We start from the raw sequence: 13,181 nt of genomic DNA, 5'->3' as shown, positions 1-13,181 counted from the left end.
ATTAATAACAATTATGAGCTGTATTTAGAGATTTTTTTTGGCCATTTCACACTTTTACGAGGCGTCAAATAAATAAATAAATAAATAAATAAATAAATAAACAAATAAATAAATAAAGCAAGCAAGCAAGCCACTGGCAAAACATCTGTACAGAGCCCCACACATGATGTGGGAAAAAATTATATAAATAGTGGCCCTGAATAAAGAATTTTTTTCCCACGACTTACTAACAAGTTAGCATGTCTCACTAATTTGTTCCCTTGTTTTAAGTAAATATTGCGCACAATATAATAATTTGTTCCCTTGTTTTACCAAATCATGGCCACGGTGCAATAATCCATACCCTTGTTTTAGTTATATCAAAATGAAGGAAAAAATTGAATTTGTAAATTCGTGGCCACGATATAGGTATTTTTGTCTGCATGTCATGTACGGGGCTCTGTACAGCCACTATAACATAATGAAATATTTATTGCTTGATGGATTACACTTTATTTTGATGGTCCACTTTGGAACTAAATGTCAACTAATTTAGAGTATAAGTAGACTGTAGTAAACTGTTAGGTTAGGGTTTGGGGTTTAGGTTAGTGAAATAAATTGATGTACTTGCAAAGTTACTTATAGTCAGTTTAATGTCTGTTGGGGGAGCATCAAAATAAAGTGTTAGCAGATAAATAGCAGACAGTCTACTAATACTCTAATGACAGTTAAATGACATGTAGCTGCAGGTACTTATAGTTAGTAGAATGTCTAAAGAGGACCATCAAAATAAAATGTTACCTATCTATGTGCTTTGTGTAATCTAAAAATGATGTCACATCATGCATTGGATATATTTTTGTCCAGTAAAATGCTCTCTAGAATAAAAAATGTCCCGCCCTCTAAACTATAGCCTAATTGCTATTTGGGAAAAAGGGCACACTCTTCATTAAGTCCCACCCAGACATACAGTGAAGAGAAAACATGGTCTTTGAAAAAGATAGCTCTCTGTTCTCAACCCACGTTTAAAAAACAAAATCACACATTTTCTTGCCATTCTTGTCTGAATCTAACTTTGATTTGGTTTGACAGATTCCATCATCATCATCATCATCATTATCATCATCATCATCATCATCATCATCATCATCATCACAAACAGAACCATGAAATATAGTTGCAAGCAGCAATTATCTGGGCCAAGCACAAAGAATGCACAATAAGTCATGCCAACATTGCTGGGAGCATCAGACCAACTGCTACAACAAGCAATTAACGACATTTTAAGATGATTTTAGGCAAAAATTACTGAAAAATCATAATAATTCACTAGTATTTTGGTGTAATGGTTCAATAACGAAAGCCATAACTTTTTGTCGGCACATTCTGAAGATGATCTTACTCGAATTTGGTAAAAAATAACAACAGACAAACGATCTAGGAGGAATTTGAAAAGTAAATTTTTAAACAAAAATCAAAATGGCCGACAGGAAGTTTGTCTGACTATGGCAAAATTGGTATCTATGTTCTCAGCATGACCCAATGAATCTATTAAGGCCAGTTTCATTACAATAGGCTAATTTAATCAAACATTATTGGCATGTTTGTAAATTTCATTAAACCTTTGAACACAAGATGGCACTGCCTCAACTTTTTGAGTATCTTCAGGGCATGGGACTGAAGACACATACCGAATTTCGTAACAATGTGCCAATGCGTTCGTAACATAGCATTTAACAACAAAATTCTTAAAATCAGAGCAACGGCCTAGGAGGAGTTTGAAAAAGGAGGTTTTTCAGAAAATTAAAAATGGCGTAAACATTTTCATGATGTTATAGGGTGCAATCGAATCATCTTGAGTCAAGGAATGAGAGGAACAAATACTTTATTTCTAGCCCTTACGGTTCAAATGTTATAAACGTGAGTGCAAATTTGGACAGTGGTACTAGAGGGATTGAGTTAGAGACTACAAATTTGCTATGGGGACAGTTCAGACTGTGATCTGTGTGCCAAATTTCATAACTTTCCCACAAGCGGTTCTACGGGCTGCCATCGACTGAAGAGCGGAAGAAGAAGAAGAATAAAGCCAACGGAAATAATAGGTGCTTGGTCCCTTAATAGTGTTCATACTGAAACAATGTAAACACAGTGTCAGGATTCCAATATCAAAAAAAAAAAAAAATAAAAAGCTTTGGAAAAACAACATGGGTTGTGAAATTTGCAAGCATGTGTTAATGGAACAAAAAAGTTACTTTCTAAAAATAATCACACCCCAAAACACTTAAGTTCCCAACACAACTGGCCTGCTCAAAGTTTTACCGCAATTACACAAAATGACTCTATTTTCTCTCCATCTTCATAATTTCCAGTGAAGTTGTAATTCATCAGTTTGTGTCAGCATCAAACAGACCAGCAGGAAAGAGGGTAATGCCTAGTTCTATTTTAAGAACAAATCATTCCAGGTACACTTCCAAACTTTGCGCCAAATGTTAACCAAAAGTCCCAGCAGTGGACACCTGACATCAAGCAAAGCAACTTCTGGGCTGAAGTCAAACAGACGCTTCAGAATAGAAGCAAAAACTCGGCAGGCACGCAGTGTATAATCAAATTCAGCTTAAACGAAGGTGAATAGAGATTGGAATGTGAAGGGCTATAAATAAAGTTTTATTTCCTTCCAACATTAATAATGTCATTGGATAGTAATTACTGGAATAAAAAATAAATTACCTGTTAGACATGCAAAAAGGTCACTAAACTGCCGAGCAAATATGACTCACCCAGCTGCGTGTGGGGTCTCCGTTTCTGGGATGCCATGAACACTCGTTTACTTGTTCAAAGGATCCATTTTTACATCGTCCTAATGGCTTCTGAGAGCTACGACTTGGAACCCATGCATTTGGGGTTTTCTTCTTCCAGTCCTTTTTAGGTTAGTAAGTTTTGTTTTTCTTCTTGGTTTTGCCCTCTCCTTTGACACAGTTACAAAATGACTTTAGTTAAATAACTGTGCTTGGAAAAAAAAAAAAAAAAAAAAAAAAAAATATATATATATATATATATATATATATATAATGCCTAATTTCTCATCAAAACTATTACAAAAAACAAACCTCAAAAAGAGGAGCTACAAGTGATATGGTACACATGTGGGTATTTAATGCCACAAAGAAAAGCAACATTCCACTTTTGGCCATGGTTTTTCTAAAATAATGATATAAATCTCAGAGTACAGCTGCAGAGGAAGAAGGCAGGCAGTGATGGATGATGCTGAGGCAGTTTTACAGTTGAGGCCGATTTCACAAAAAAACAGCAAGTTGTTCCCTATGGCAAACATCACTATTAATATTGCTCATGATCTGAAAAAAAACAAAAAACCTCTGTGTGCAATTTGTCTTGCACTGTTTGTGTTACAGACATGAATGATTCCTCAAACCAAGCGGCTTGCTGGGGAGAGGTGTGCTGTTATTTTTCTAAGAGATCAGACTTATGATTTTCATCTGACTGACAATAAATTAGGTGAAAAACCTCCCTTAGACTTAAAGTAAATTAAAGGTGGTACCTAACACTGTAAAATATATTAAAATAGAAAACAGTTATTTTAAATTGTAATAATATTTCACAATATTAATGTTTTACTGTATTTTGATCAAATGAATGCAGCCTTGGTGAGCATAAGAGATTTCTTATGAGCCACTTAAATGTTTGCAGTAAACATTGAGGTGTTTTTTTTTTCTTGTCATGCCCAAATTAATTGACCTGTAATGCTTTCCCACTGCTGCTAAAGAAACTGGAATTTAATTTAAAGCTGGCATTTGTTGGTCTTGGTGCACGTGTTGCCAGCTCTGCTGCCACATCTCTCTGGGAAATTTAGTCTTAGTCCAGCACAGGTGGTTCACATTTAGAGGTGAGGCTAAAAATAGCATGCGAAAACACAATCCAGGTGGTTTTTCCAGTGAATAAAGCAGCTAATGCAGAGCCATGCGGCTGCCCCCTCCCAGGGTTTGTTTAATGAACAAGATCTCTGGAGTATAGAGGAAAGATACAGAGCTGCCAGCTGGGCACAGACCGCTGATAATTCAAGTCTATTGGTCAGAAGCACAGAGGGCAGTAAATGACACCAATCAAGGCTTTTGGTTTCACTGTTGAGGAAGTTATTTTGAAACCATACCTTCCCAAGCTAGAAACCACTCATAATTTAAACTAGTTAAACTACATTCATGTTGCCCTTTTAAGAACAGTAGCTACAATGAAGCTATTTAATGAGAATATCTTTTTTTTTTTAAAACAACTATTAGATGACAATTTATTTTGCAATAAAAGCAGCATTTATCTAGCACAAAAATAATGAGGCTCTCAAAAGGAGTGCCATTATTAAACAGCATTTATGTAGCAATAAATACCAAGTTCTGTCATGAAACTCTATATGGCGCAGGCTGATAAAGTCTTTAATGGAATGGATGATATTTACATTGTTAACTACATGGCACAAGCTGATTGGAGCAGCCAATGAGCTTGCTGCTCAACATTTAAATAGCTACAGTTAGCAACACTGTGTCAGAGTTCCTCTGAAACTCTCCACCTTCCCCAGCTCCACCTGTATAGATCTCCTGCGGGTAATTTTAGATATGCTATTTGTGCTGAAGAACTATCTTACATGCTCACAGCAGCGTATAGGTGTGTATATTGGCAGTAGCAAGTCTCTGTACTTACCCTTCGACAGCAGTAATAATCTATAACAACACCATAATCAACAGCAGAAGCAGTAGCAGATCTATTCAGCCAAGACCAAATACATTAACATTGTCATATCCATTACCATGCTGAAAAATCTTCAGAGAGTTGTCATGATAGAAATATATTTACACAAAACAGAACCAATTAAACTATAGACAACAGCGATTTAGATAACTGATTATAGTGACGAACAGAAGCATTTAGCTAAATATTTTGCTACAAAAAAGAAGTGGTAGAATGCAGTGCAAAGAAAGGCCGTTCACAACAAGGACAATAACGGCACAGAGGAACAATGTCACTGGGATTACTTTCAGTGTGATGACCTGATAAGCGATAAAAACATTTGACAGTCAATCAGAATCCATCCCGCTTTATAGAGCTTGAGCATTTAAAGTGACAGAAGTCAAAACTGCAGAGCGTGCTTATAATAAACAGAACAATATTGTGCGCTGGTGTGGACGATAATATAGTTATTGTTACAGTTATCTTTATAGTTATAATTATTGGTATGAAAGGGCCTTAATGCTGAGTCTGAATATGCCTACTTCCATACTGTATAGTATTAAAAAAATAAATAGTATATGAGCCGAGTTGTATGTCCAAAAACATAAAACTGTAGGCAAAAAGTACCCAGAAGACCTACTACTTCCGGTGAGATTCTGAAGTGGGCATATGATAGACACTTTACCATCCCATGAGGCCATGGGAGAGGATTTATAAATGGAACTGAAGTGATGCACCTGATGCATCTGAAGTGAGATGTGAGCTCACATGACAATGTACATCCGAATTTCATTTAAACTACACACATTCATATTATATAGATTTTTTATTTATTATTTAACTGTCATGAAGTAAGTTTCAAACCAAATGTAGTACCTATTGCAGTATGCGATCTTGGACAAAGCGCAAGTGTATTTTAAATCGGTTGATTTACAATAATGAACTGACTAAAATAAATCCTCAACTGCTTCCTCAATGCTTAATCAGTCCCTCCAGAAAACGCGATTATGCGATCGCATGATTTAGTGCATAATCAGCCAAAGTCCGCATATTTATGCGGGGGCCGCATTTTTTCATATACTTTCGCCGCATAAATTGACGATTTCCATGCAAAATATGCGGGGCTTGCATGATTTCATAATCCTCGCATTTTCGTTGCAAAAAAATGTCACATATATCTTATTAGTAAGTTGAAAAATGTTGCGTTTGCTTCACACAAGAGCAGCCATTTCCCCCTGTTGCCATGGGAAAGTTATGAAGTGACGTAATTACACGACGTGAACATCATCGAAAAGCTGTAAAACAGGAGCACACTTTATTTTTTTATATTTTATTTATTATTTTTTACAGAAATTGTAGCATATTCCTTTTGTAAAGCTACAGAACTTCTTTGACTCATCAATGTTTTGTAAGTTTGATGTGTTTATTAAGGTCTGAAATAAAACAAGATGAACTGAAATATTCCAGCACTTTCTGTGATGTAGTATGCTTGCTTATCATAGGAAGTAATAAGAAATGACTCTTTACATTAAGGTAGTATCCTAGTGAGAACGGGGTGTTGGAGGGATCACTTTTTTTTTCTCTTTTTCATCAAACCACAGTTTTTGCAAGTTCCCGCAATTTTTGTAAGTTCCCGCAGTTTGATCGCATAAATTCCATAAATATCCCGCATATTCCATCGTATTTCTTTAAGAAAACGGGCCGCATAATCAAGGATTTTTGCCCGCAACAATCACAAAAAAACTTTTTTCTGGAAGGACTGCTTAATGCATTTGGTTGCTAGTTGGCCGCTGCCATACAATGTGACAAAAACAACAGTTTAGTGTATTATCATGCAACAGTTAATTGTAAAAGGTAGTTTGTTACTATGAAAATTGCTGAGAAGTTAGTAGCATCACTACTTTTTTTATATTTTTAGTTATTAGTCAGTATAATTCATTCTAAAGTACCACATTAAAATATATTATATTCTAAGATATCATAGCATTGCATTTATCCTTTGTGTAGAATCACAAAGCTACAATATATTGCTCAGTATAAACATACGTAAAAATACATTTCAAAATCGTGGCCACAACAAGAGAAATGTTGATTCTAAAATTTCATTCCATATCAAAAGTATCATAATTTTTTTGTTTACTTTTTTTTACTTGAATTGAGCAAGTGGGGGGGGGATTATTAAAGCATGGCTCTTTTATGAGATGCTCACAAAACAAGCCCAGGAATTCATTAATTTCTCTAGATTTACAAATCAGGTGCCTTCAATGTTATTGGGACATGCATATCTCTACAGCATCAACATCCCTCAAATATTTGAATAGTTCTGTTATTCCTGGGAACCGCAGCACGAGACAAACGCTCCCAGTGAAACATGTTTTGGATAATTTAGCCGGCTGCTGCCTTTGGTCTGAGGAGACATTTGGGCAATGCCACAGTGGCCACAGAGGTCGTTCTGTTGGCTGCTCAAGAAGGAAGAGTTTTTGTGCCAGGCCACTCTGCCCACTTCCACCCTCCACCTCGTCCTTAAAACTAATCCTGCAGGCGGATCTTTCTCCATCACAGTCTGTAGCGATTCTTTCCCAAAATTTCATGGCTAGTCTAACAGACACAGGGGTCTCTGAAAGGTACAAAGAAACTTTTTTGAAATCTCTTTTTTCTTTTTTCTAGAGAATCTATGTCAGGATTTCATTTTATTGCAGGGTGCAGCCTTCTCCGTGTTGCCGTCTGGATTTCATGTCAACCACATGTTGGATCCACATCCAGACGGCTGAAAATACATCTCATATTTAAGGCACTGTTATTTTCCCCAAGCACTGTCCATGAAAGACAGATAGATTCTGATCGAATAACAGTTTCGCTAAATGATTGCCTTCCTTCTGTGTACCTTTCCACCCTCTTTTTTTTTACCTGCTGATATCATTCTCATACTCACCCTCATGTTGTTATAAATCGGTATGCTTTTTTCTTTCTCCGTAGATAACAATGTAGAATATTTTAATAATCTACGCATGGACAAATGGACTAAAAGGACTAAAAAACACACAATAAAAGTAGTCCAGACTTCTGTGTGTTACATTCCAAGCCTTCTGAATGGCAACCTAGACACTGGCCTGCAATAAACAATTAAAACATAATTGATAAGGGAACAACAAGTAATGTTTTGTTCATGTTTATCTAGCTCTTATTTGCTTTTCTAAACAACCAATTTAAAATTAGTATTGTGCTTTATAATGACACCTAGCATGAATGCTGCGGTAGTAATGTGTGTATATATATATATGGAGAGAGAGAGAGAGAGAGAGAGAGAGAGAGGGGGGGGGGGGGGCATAATGACTGCAGCTACACCCACTGAGTGGCAAAAACATGAGCAGCAGCATTTGTTTTCAATGTGAATGCCACAAAAAACACAGAACACATTTAAAACGGGACAGAGCTTTGCGATTGACTGTACAACTAGATTTGACAAGAAATCTAAGGTATATTTTTACAGACTGCTGAAAGCTACAGAACAGTGAAGCAATGGATTGCTGCAATTCATAGAAACAACTGGACTCCAGGCAGCAAAAGGTGGATTTGCAATTATCATTTTGTGTCAATATGCTGAATTTAGGGGTAAAATCAAACCCGTATTGTTATATATTGTATTGACAACTCATCCATTAAATATTTACCATCGTATATTCTGCACAATTCGATGTTTTTAAATAAACACTGACAAAAAAAAAAAAGGTTACAAGTTTTAGGGCTGGACATATATAACATTGATAGAAGTGATCACCCAGATTTAGACTGTTCACAGGCAAATTAGCTTTATGTATTTCCCCAGCGTTGAAATCGGGCACATACTGTATAAATGTCAGGAAACACGATTCCTGACTGCATGTCAATACAATATATCGAATCAAACCTTTAGTTTTGAAATGATAATCGTTTGCTTTATTTGCGTTTTCGCAGGTGCCCCTATTAAATGCAGTCATGCAGCAGCTCTTTTGCCACTCAGTCCGGCTGAGGGGGGAGTGTTCTGGCGGAAAAGTGACGTCAGTGCATACCCTCTAAATAAACCTGTATATATATGTATATATATATATTTATATATAGTTTTTTTTTTTTTTTCTGTTCTGCAGGTGCCAGATGTTCAGGGTCGGAAGGCTAATCTAGGCCTGGTTGGGATGAAAAGTAGCTATTGAAATACAGATGGACACCTTAAGCTTTGATAGTCATGCACAGCGAGCCTGTTAAGCACTTCTTTTGAGTCATATTATTTCTAAAACGAAAGTCCTGCTGGCTAGGTGATAAACAATGTGGATCTTTCAAAGCTGTGCCCATTCAATCACTGAATAGCTTTTCAGCTGTCTGTCAACTTATATGATCCTCTTCTTAAACAAGGTGTGCATTTTAAAGGCATCATAGATTCTCATTCCTGTTTGTGGTTTAGGCAGACAAAGAGCCCTCAAATGGATGGGTATGTGGACTGGTGCATTTTTTTTTTAAAGCTTCTTACTAATTTGCCACAATTAAAGTACACTAAAGTGTCTGTCACCCTTCTTTTCTGAGACAGCGAATATCCAGACAGCCAGAACAGCCAGACTCCTTTGTGATTTGCCCCACAGATTAAAATAACTGGGTGTTCAAAACTTTACTGGAAACAAATAATGTAAGTATCCATGAACAATGCCAAAAGCTTTAATTGGAACACATTGTCCGCAGTTGAGAACTTTGGAACAAAGGAGCTGTCTACATTTCTGAGTCTGATGCTTTGCAGGATGAATCTCATGAATTTCAATCCGACAAAGGCACAAAAAGACAATATTATAAAACATCTGTCAGTTAAATGCTCCTATGATGCGTCTTTCCATTCTCAAGGTTCTACATGACCTAGATTTCTGGAAAACCGAAGCAAAAAGTAGGGAAATCACAGCACTTTTTTTTGCGGTTAGCGATTAAAAAGAAACTATTTGGATCTGACAATTCAGTAAGGTTAGTGTTTGTTTTAATTCCAGGGTATATCTGTTGTCAAATGTTTCCTGTCTTCAGTGGTTTTCAACTTAGACTCAGCCATTAACTGACAGCTCAGTTTATCTCTTGTGAGATGATTCTTGTAAAGACATGGATGAGAAATGTAAAGAAGCTCTGAATGACAGGCCTCTTTTGCATTACATTATCCTTTGCACTGAAATGGAGTCAATGCTTGGCCAGAGGATCTGCAAACTTCAATATTGGCCTGTGTTTTTTATCGACATCAAACTAACTATAGCCATGCGCGTTCCCATTACCCTTCAAATTGTGCAAATTGAAATTGTCATTTGAAAATACGTCCTATGGAAAGAGGTCATTTTCTCAAAAACTCCCATATATCCCAAAAGTTTTTCAGGTAATTTAAAAAAGGAATATTTCACATTTATAGGTCACTTTGCGTTCGTAAAAGTCGATCATTCTTTAAAGATGAAGCGGTATGTTTGGACAGAAGACGAGACAGTTCTTCATTAAACTCATAAAAGACAAAAGAATTACAGGAATACTGAATTCTAAACAACAAAGAAATGCCACAATTTATCAAGACCTTGAAGCAGATAGGAGAGAGAAATTCCCAGAAACACGTCATATGTGCTTCTCCCAAGTATAAGGGGCTTTCCTTGCCATTAATGCTTGGTACGTCTCCTTCGATTAAAAATAATGGCTAGTGCGGTGACTGGGATATATACGTAAACATACCAACATCCCTTGTCATGATTTTGAGTATGACTTATCGCAAGAGGAAAAAATGTGTTTAGTCGCATAACATCGGTTAATGGAAACGGCGTCATTTTGCAATAGTTTTTATCAACATTTAGAAAATATCGCAAAATTTTTGTGCAAATCTGAAATGGAAATGCGGCTTATGTCTCACACTCACAATATTTAACGTGATTGCCTACAAAGAAAATCTTACACCGTGTGCCTAACTAAACGTGATGCGATACGAGACGTCATAAAATCAATTAAAACCAATCAGAAGAGCGAATGGGTGGGATCTCTCTGCAACCGTACTGCGCTCGCAATGAAATAGATAAGCACATAATCTAAAAATAAAATATTGGATTTTTATTTGTGTATATGTATTTATGTAAATATTGTAAACTTTAACATTATTAAAAAGCACTGAAGCAATCTTTTTCATGCAATGCATTTGTTTGTTCACATAGAGTCCACAGTTCGTACTTGTTTCCTTTTTTTTAAGATCTGAGGTTAAATAGGCCAATACATTGTCGCTTTCAGAATGGCTATAAAAGTCACGCTAAATGATATTCAGACTCACATTAAATGCTTTTAACATGAAATAAAGTACATAGAAAGTACCTGAGATTATTATTGTCCTAATAATAGTTTCGTTCCAGTCACAACGTCTCAAAAATAGAATCCCCTGAAGCTCAATCGGGGTTCGAGACCGACTCGGAGCAGGGCGGCCGGTTAGGATTGTTTGTTTGGGTTGATTTTAAATATCAACAATGTTCAGCAACGACTTTGAGAAATAACATATTGCACCTTTAAGCTAGTCCCTGACTAAAATGCATGTTGAGCTGTTTTAACTGAAAGGAACTATGTCCACTGACATATTTTAAAATATGCCAGTGCCCAGATGTGTAAAGTCCAGGGGTCAGAAAGTAAAAGTCCTGCCATATTTTTATTCCACCCATTTCACTAATTAGATCTATCTCCTGGGTTCTAAAAACTGTGCTAATTAGTAAATTGGATGTGATGTGGATGTAAATTCCATGTGATTGGAACAAAATACTGAGGAGGACTATTACTTTCTGAACCTGAACTTTACACCTCTGCCAGTGCAATTGTTTTGTCTTAAGATGTACAACAGTTATGTTTTTTTTTCTAGGGCATGTTTATAAAAGCTACTTAAATGCCCTAATTGTACTAAGGCTTAATCCTGGCTTAGTCTAAGCCCTTTCTGTGAAACCGGGACTAAATGTACTAACTTTAGACTAATGGGTATTGCTTTTCAAGCACTTGACAGGACTCACAGCACAACTTGCACGACTGAACAGCAATATGTGTATTTCTTATACTGTACATTAAAGCAAGCACAATAACTTTTAGATTATGGATGAATACTGACACAAATTGAAAATTTCTTTTCATCATTGGACATTTCTCATGAAACACCGTTGAATATATTGAACCTGGAGATTTGGACTGTTTTTTTTGGTTTTCCCCCAAATGCTACAAAAATACATACCTACTTCGTTCTTGGCGCATTTGTGTTTTTTTTTTTTCTGCTTCAGACAGATAGCTTTGTTTGGAAGATATATGTCGATATCAAGATACATGTCATTATATGACACACTAAATGACATCCGAGTCCAAACCAGTTATTAGATAAATATAAATCATTAGGTATCGGAAAAGAAATGTCCACATGACTGCATTTAAGTGAGTGTATATGCTAGGTCACTAAGCAATAATCACTAAGTTTTTTATATTCATAAAGACATGTTTACATTATGTAATGTTATGCTACTTATTTAATCTTAAATAAACAAGGGTTCCCTTGGTGGATCGGGGGCCCTATGCAGTACGCACCCTGCGTAGTTTGCATATAGGGAGGACCGGCACTGCCACATGCTGTTTGTCTCTGGGATATGTTAACAAATCGAGGATGTCATAGGAACATGACCCTTTTGTTGGTCCTGTTTATTGGACATCTGTTCCCACAGTTAATTTGCGTGCAGAACAGAGGAAGATAAGCTAAGGAGATCTATTCCACCTGGAGAAAGCTATCCGTCAGCATTCCCATTCATCACAATAGCAGTTGGCATCTGTGCTCAGGCTTTTTGAGCCAATCATCAGAGCCACAGGATGTCATGACAATACTGACCCAAAACTTTTAAATTATACTGAGATGTGATGTGAAAGGCAGAAGGTAAAGACAAATAGAAGTCCATTTAAGGACATTAAATGAAATCAAAAGTTTTCTGACTTATAATCCATGTCTGTTTGCATATGAATGATAGCATACTTCTAAACATTGACAAACTTCAGTTTCAATAAATCTGAAATGTACACTCTTTCTCTTCAGAGAAAATAAACCAAACATATTTAGTGTCTCAAGAATGGCCTACATATTGATGAATTGATTCTACATTAGCTTTTCTATATCTAATAATAATATATGATATACCCTGATATAACCCAATACAAACCCAGCCTTACATTTTTAACCCTACGGTTGGGTTTGTCCATATTTGTGAAAATAACCCTGTGAAAACAACCCTATATATATATATATATATATTTGTGTGTGTATTACATGGCTTGATTGAATTCTAATGTAGAATGCGGTCAGTTATTTCTTTATAACAGACCACTGCTAAGTATAACACACTGTTGCCATAAAAAACAGAGTGTTGCCATGGACACAGTTCTGTTCACTCTAGAGCAATACAATCATTTTAAAATCAATAAACTCCTTTTTAAAT

General features: G+C 36.2%; 1 long non-coding RNA gene across 1 annotated transcript in view; it reads right to left on the bottom strand.

Moving 5' to 3' along the window:
* LOC143723373 (uncharacterized) overlaps positions 1–13,181 on the bottom strand; it is a 58,488-nt gene that overhangs the window by 18,301 nt on the left and 27,006 nt on the right. The gene's annotated exons all lie outside the window — the stretch shown is intronic.

This window comes from Siphateles boraxobius, unplaced genomic scaffold, assembly GCF_051911475.1.
Source record: "Siphateles boraxobius isolate OS27281-9 unplaced genomic scaffold, OSU_SipBor_1 7, whole genome shotgun sequence".
Classification (NCBI taxonomy): domain Eukaryota; kingdom Metazoa; phylum Chordata; class Actinopteri; order Cypriniformes; family Leuciscidae; genus Siphateles; species Siphateles boraxobius.
The sequence above is the reverse complement of the archived record's forward strand: the minus strand, read 5'-3'. Positions and strand labels throughout refer to the sequence as shown.